Below are 7500 nucleotides of genomic sequence, written 5' to 3' on the forward strand. Positions count from 1 at the left end.
ACTACCACTAACCCTGGAAACAAGGTCATCAGCTCCTCAGACAGTGAGTTACTATACCACTACCACTAACCCTGGAAACAAGGTCATCAGCTCCTCAGTGAGTTTCTGAACTGTTATTTTTTCTGATGGATTATATTGACATGGCTCCAACACAACTAGTGAATATACAGGCTGTCTGTTACATCAACAGAGTTCCACCCCAACTCTCCAGAGGACCATCATGACCCCATACAGAGATGCTTTCAAGCTGAAGTTATACAACCGTAGTTATACAAGACATACACATAATGAATGCAAAGATATTGCATTTGACCTTTAGTGTTTCCTCAGATCTACCTCAGACAGACTCCAGTCCAAACGGCTTTCCAGCAGCTCCTGGCTGGCGGCCCCTCTTTCAGACTGGCCGATGTGTAGTCTGCATGGCAGTGTCACACTCAGACCCGTTGTCTGAGACTAACAGCACTGCTCTACCTTGCTGCCAGACAGACAGGCCTTTCTGCATGAGGAGGACGTGTTACTTGAGCCAACCGATTGTGTTTTTATGTTCGTTTATCTGCGTTATTTGTAACTTATTTTTTTACTAATTTTCTACATAATGTTTCCGCTACCGTCTCTTATGACCGAAAATAACTTCTGGGTGACATCAGGTCTGCGATTACCACGGACTGGCGGAATCCTCTTTCTTCTTTCACGACTCTGACGAACACGAGGTGGAGGATAAACGGCTCCCTCTGGAACAGGCCCCGACCCCAGTGATCTGCTTGAAGAGGAGGTGGTGGATATACAGCTCCCTCTGGAACAGGCCCTGACCCCAGTGATCTGCTTGAAGAGGAGGTGGAGGATATACAGCTCCCTCTGGAACAGGCCCTGACCCCAGTGATCTGCTTGAAGAGGAGGTGGTGGATATATAGCTCCCTCTGGAACAGGCCCCGACCCCAGTGATCTGCTTGAAGAGGAGGTGGTGGATATACAGCTCCCTCTGGAACAGGCCCTGACCCCAGTGATCTGCTTGAAGAGGAGGTGGTGGATATACAGCTCCCTCTGGAACAGGCCCTGACCCCAGTGATCTGCTTGAAGAGGAGGTGGTGGATATACAGCTCCCTCTGGAACAGGCCCCGACCCCAGTGATCTGCTTGAAGAGGAGGTGGAGGATATACAGCTCCCTCTGGAACAGGCCCTGACCCCAGTGATCTGCTTGAAGAGGAAGGTGGTGGATATACAGCTCCCTCTGGAACAGGCCCCGACCCCAGTGATCTGCTTGATGAGGAGGTGGTGGATATACAGCTCCCTAGGGAACAGGCCCCGACCCCAGTGATCTGCTTGAAGAGGAGGTGGAGGATATACAGCTCCCTCTGGAACAGGCCCTGACCCCAGTGATCTGCTTGAAGAGGAGGTGGTGGATATACAGCTCCCTCTGGAACAGGCCCTGACCCCAGTGATCTGCTTGAAGAGGAGGTGGTGGATATACAGCTCCCTCTGGAACAGGCCCCGACCCCAGTGATCTGCTTGAAGAGGAGGTGGTGGATATACAGCTCCCTCTGGAACAGGCCCTGACCCCAGTGATCTGCTTGAAGAGGAGGTGGTGGATATACAGCTCCCTCTGGAACAGGCCCCGACCCCAGTGATCTGCTTGAAGAGGAGGTGGTGGATATACAGCTCCCTAGGGAACAGGCCCTGACCCCAGTGATCTGCTTGAAGAGGAGGTGGTGGATATACAGCTCCCTAGGAACAGGCCCCGACCCCAGTGATCTGCTTGATGAGGAGGTGGAGGATATACAGCTCCCTCTGGAACAGGCCCCGAACCCAGTGATCTGCTTGAAGAGGAGGTGGAGGATATACAGCTCCCTAGGGAACAGGCCCCGACCCCAGTGATCTGCTTGAAGAGGAGGTGGTGGATATACAGCTCCCTCTGGAACAGGCCCCGACCCCAGTGATCTGCTTGATGAGGAGGTGGAGGATATACAGCTCCCTCTGGAACAGGCCCCGAACCCAGTGATCTGCTTGAAGAGGAGGTGGAGGATATACAGCTCCCTAGGGAACAGGCCCCGACCCCAGTGATCTGTTTGAAGAGGAGGTGGTCGATATACAGCTCCCTCTGGAACAGGCCCTGACCCCAGTGATCTGCTTGAAGAGGAGGTGGTCGATATACAGCTCCCTCTGGAACAGGCCCCAACCCCAGTGATCTGCTTGAAGAGGAGGTGGTGGATATACAGCTCCCTCTGGAACAGGCCCCGACCCCAGTGATCTGCTTGAAGAGGAGGTGGAGGATATACAGCTCCCTCTGGAACAGGCCCTGACCCCAGTGATCTGCTTGAAGAGGAGGTGGAGGATATACAGCTCCCTCTGGAACAGGCCCCGACCCCAGTGATCTGCTTGAAGAGGAGGTGGTGGATATACAGCTCCCTCTGGAACAGGCCCCGACCCCAGTGATCTGCTTGAAGAGGAGGTGGTGGATATACAGCTCCCTAGGGAACAGGCCCTGACCCCAGTGATCTGCTTGAAGAGGAGGTGGTGGATATACAGCTCCCTCTGGAACAGGCCCCGACCCCAGTGATCTGCTTGAAGAGGAGGTGGTGGATATACAGCTCCCTCTGGAACCGGCCCCGACCCCAGTGATCTGCTTGAAGAGGAGGTGGTGGATATACAGCTCCCTCTGGAACAGGCCCCGACCCCAGTGATCTGCTTGAAGAGGAGGTGGTGGATATACAGCTCCCTCTGGAACAGGCCCCGACCCCAGTGATCTGCTTGAAGAGGAGGTGGTGGATATACAGCTCCCTAGGGAACAGGCCCCGACCCCAGTGATCTGCTTGATGAGGAGGTGGTGGATATACAGCTCCCTCTGGAACAGGCCCTGACCCCAGTGATCTGCTTGAAGAGGAGGTGGTGGATATACAGCTCCCTCTGGAACAGGCCCCGACCCCAGTGATCTGCTTGAAGAGGAGGTGGTGGATATACAGCTCCCTCTGGAACCGGCCCCAACCCCAGTGATCTGCTTGAAGAGGAGGTGGTGGATATACAGCTCCCTCTGGAACAGGCCCCGACCCCAGTGATCTGCTTGAAGAGGAGGTGGTGGATATACAGCTCCCTCTGGAACAGGCCCCAACCCCAGTGATCTGCGTGAAGAGGAGGTGGAGAAAGAGATGACGGGGGGCAGGCTGCCTTCTGAGGAGTCAGGGGTGATTGAATAAACCCCCACTTCCCCAATTCTGCTCACAAACCGTGGGGCGGCAGGGTAGCCTAGTGGTTAGAGTGTTGGACTAGTAACCAAAAGGTTGCATGTTCAAATCCCCGAGCTGACAAGGTACAAATCTGTCGTTCTGCCCCTGGACAGGCAGTTAACCCACTGTTCCTAGGCCGTCATTGAAAATAAGAATTTGTTCTTAACTGACTTGCCTAGTTAAATAAAGATAAAAAAAACAAAAAAACAAACATGCAATCTTTTTGACAATAAAATGGACAAGTTACGGGGAAGATTAAACTACTAACGGGACATTAAAAACGGTAACATCTTATGTTTCACGGAGTCATGGCTGAACGGCGACTATATCCACATACTGCTGGCTGGTTCTACGATGTACCGGCAGGATAGAACCGTGGCGTCTGTTATGACAAGGGGAGGCAGTCTGTGTATTTTTGGAAACAACCACTGGTGCACCATATCTAAGGAAATTGCTCACCTGAGGTTAGGTATATCATGATAAGCTGTAGACCACACTACCTACCGAGAGAGTTCTCATCTGTGTTCTTCGTGGCTGTTTACATACCACCTCAGTCAGAGGTTGGAACTTTGATAGCATTGAATGAGCTGTATTAAACGTTCACCCAGAGGCGGCGCTCCTAATAGCTGAGGACTTTAATGAAACTTAAATCAGTTTTACCTCATTTCTATCAACATGTTAAATGTGAAAGGAACTCTGGACACCTTTACTCCACACACAGAGACGCATACAAAGCTCTCCCTCGCCCTCCATTTGGCAAATCTGACCATAATTCTATCTTCCTGATTCCTGCTTACAAGCAAAACCTAAAGCAGGAAGCACCAGTGACTCGGTCAATAAGAAAGTGGTCAGATGAAGCAGATGCTAAACTACAGGACTGTTCTGCAGCTCAGACTGGAATATGTTCCGGGATTCCTCCAATGGCATTGAGGAGTACATCACATCAGTCACTGGCTTCATCAATAAGTGCATTGATGACGTCGTCCTCACAGTGACCGTATGTACAGTGCCTTGCGAAAGTATTCGGCCCCCTTGAACTTTGCGACCTTTTGCCACATTTCAGGCTTCAAACATAAAGATATAAAACTGTGTTTTTTTGTGAAGAATCAACAACAAGTGGGACACAATCATGAAGTAGAACGACATTTATTGGATATTTCAAACTTTTTTAACAAATCAAAAACTGAAAAATTGAGCGTTCAAAATGATTCTGTCTTATTATTGTCTGTCTTTCTCTCTGTCAGCAGGTTTGATTGGAGGGAATATAAATAGCCTGTCCTGACACATCACTTGTGTGATTTAAAGCAGATCTTCTCCAGAAGGCTCTGTCTCCTGTGTCATGTTGTGTGTATCTTTCTCTCCCAGCAGCCTGACTCAACCTACAGTAGTGGTTACTGACAAGCTCCTCCTGGGACTAAACAACACAGCCTGTCTAATTTGTCCAGGTATCTCCAGGAGGTGGGTTACACAGACACCATCCTGGATGTGACGTCTCGCAGGGTGCAAACCCTGCTGGGTCTGGCCGGAGACGGAGGGGGCCCTGTGGAGAGGACGGCCAACGGAACAGACACGCGCACCAGAGGAGGGTAAGTTAACACACCTCACTGTCAATACACACACAGGATGGTACCCCCACAGGATGGTGCCCCCAGGATGGTACCCCCACAGGATGGTGCCCCCACAGGATGGTGCCCCCCCAGGATGGTGCCCCCACAGGATGGTGCCCCCACAGGATGGTACCCCCACAGGATGGTGCCCCCACAGGATGGTGCCCCCATAGGATGGTGCCCCCACAGGATGGTGCCCCCACAGGATGGTGCCCCACAGGATGGTGCCCCCCAGGATGGTGCCCCCACAGGATGGTGCCCACACAGGATGGTGCCAATGATAGCATTACTAGAAGGGAGAAAATACCTCAGACCAATAATATCATTCTAGTCATTCTATTTCTATGGCCTATTCTAGTCATTCTATTTCTATGGCCCCAACCAAGAGAAACGGATATGTAAGATGGAGAGGTCAAGATGGTGGATCAGGCTGGCCACAACCTAAAAAACTGCCTTGATATTGTTAGGACAGCTAGGTCTGTGTTGCTTCTGGCAGAGTGAACCACTGTGTGTGTGTTGTGTGTGTGGTGTGTGTGTGTGGTGTGTGTGTGTGTGTGTGCAGGAAGACAGAGCAATCTGAGTCCAGTGTTGTGCAGGAGGCCTTCAGGTTCATAGAAAGCTCTTCAGCTGACTACAGTGATGAAGATGATGATGAAGACGGTTCAGGGCATGACAGGACTATCATGGAACAGACAGGACCTACAGGGACGGTAAGGTGCACACACACAGATATTATTATTATTTATTTTACCTTTATTTAACCAGGCAAGTCAGTTAAGAACAAATTCTTATTTTCAATGACGGCCTGGGAACAGTGGGTTAACTGCCTGTTCAGGGGCAGAACGACTGATTTTTGTACCTTGTCAGCTCGGGGGTTTGAACTCACAACCTTCCGGTTACTAGTCCAACGCTCTAACCACTAGGCTACACTGCCGATATGCATCACACACACAGCCATGCATCACACACACACACACACACAGATATGCATCACACACACACACACACACAGACATGCATCACACACACACACACACACACACAGATATGCATCACACACACACACACACACAGATATGCATCACACACACACACACACACAGACATGCATCACACACACACACACACACACACAGATATGCATCACACACACACACACAGGATGGTCACACACACACACACACACACAGACATGCATCACACACACACACACACACACACAGACATGGTCACACACACACACACACACACAGATATGCATCACACACACACACACACAGACATGCATCACACACACACACACACACACAGATATGCATCACCCACACACACACACAGACATGCATCACACACACACACACACACACACAGATATGCATCACACACACACACACACACAGACATGCATCACACACACACACACACACATACATGCATCACACACACACACACACACACAGACATGCATCACACACACACACACACACACACAGACATGCATCACACACACACACACACACACACAGACATGCATCACACACACACACACACACACACAGATATGCATCACACACACACACACACACAGACATGCATCACACACACACACACACACACAGATATGCATCACACACAGACATGCATCACACACACACACACACACACACAGATATGCATCACACACACACACAGACATGCATCACACACACACACACACACAGACATTCATCACACACACACACACACACACAGACATGCATCACACACACACACACACACACACAGACATGCATCACACACACACACACACACACAGACATGCATCACACACACACACACACACAGACATGCATCACACACACACACACACACACACAGACATGCATCACACACACACACACACACACAGATATGCATCACACACACACACACACACAGACATGCATCACACACACACACACACACACAGATATGCATCACACACACACACACACACAGACATGCATCACACACACACACACACACACACACAGATATGCATCACACACACACACACACACAGACATGCATCACACACACACACACACACACAGACATGCATCACACACACACACACACACACACACAGATATGCATCACACACACACACACACACACAGATATGCATCACACACACACACACACACACACACAGATATGCATCACACACACACACACACACAGACATGCATCACACACACACACACACACACACAGATATGCATCACACACACACACACACACACACAGACATGCATCACACACACACACACACACACACAGATATGCATCACACACACACACACAGACATGCATCACACACCACACACACACACAGACATGCATCACACACACACACACACACACACAGATATGCATCACACACACACACACACACACACAGACATGCATCACACACACACACACACACACACAGATATGCATCACAGACACACACACACACACAGACATGCATCACACACACACACACACACACAGACATGCATCACACACACACACACACACACAGACATGCATCACACACACACACACACACACACACAGATATGCATCACACACACACACACACAGACATGCATCACACACACACACACACACACAGACATGCATCACAC

General features: G+C 50.2%; 1 pseudogene; it reads left to right on the forward strand.

Moving 5' to 3' along the window:
* The first annotated feature begins 20 nt into the window (after positions 1-20).
* Positions 21-7500, forward strand: part of LOC135539323 (striatin-like) — a 30470-nt pseudogene continuing 22990 nt past the window's right edge.

This window comes from Oncorhynchus masou, unplaced genomic scaffold, assembly GCF_036934945.1.
Source record: "Oncorhynchus masou masou isolate Uvic2021 unplaced genomic scaffold, UVic_Omas_1.1 unplaced_scaffold_3593, whole genome shotgun sequence".
Classification (NCBI taxonomy): domain Eukaryota; kingdom Metazoa; phylum Chordata; class Actinopteri; order Salmoniformes; family Salmonidae; genus Oncorhynchus; species Oncorhynchus masou.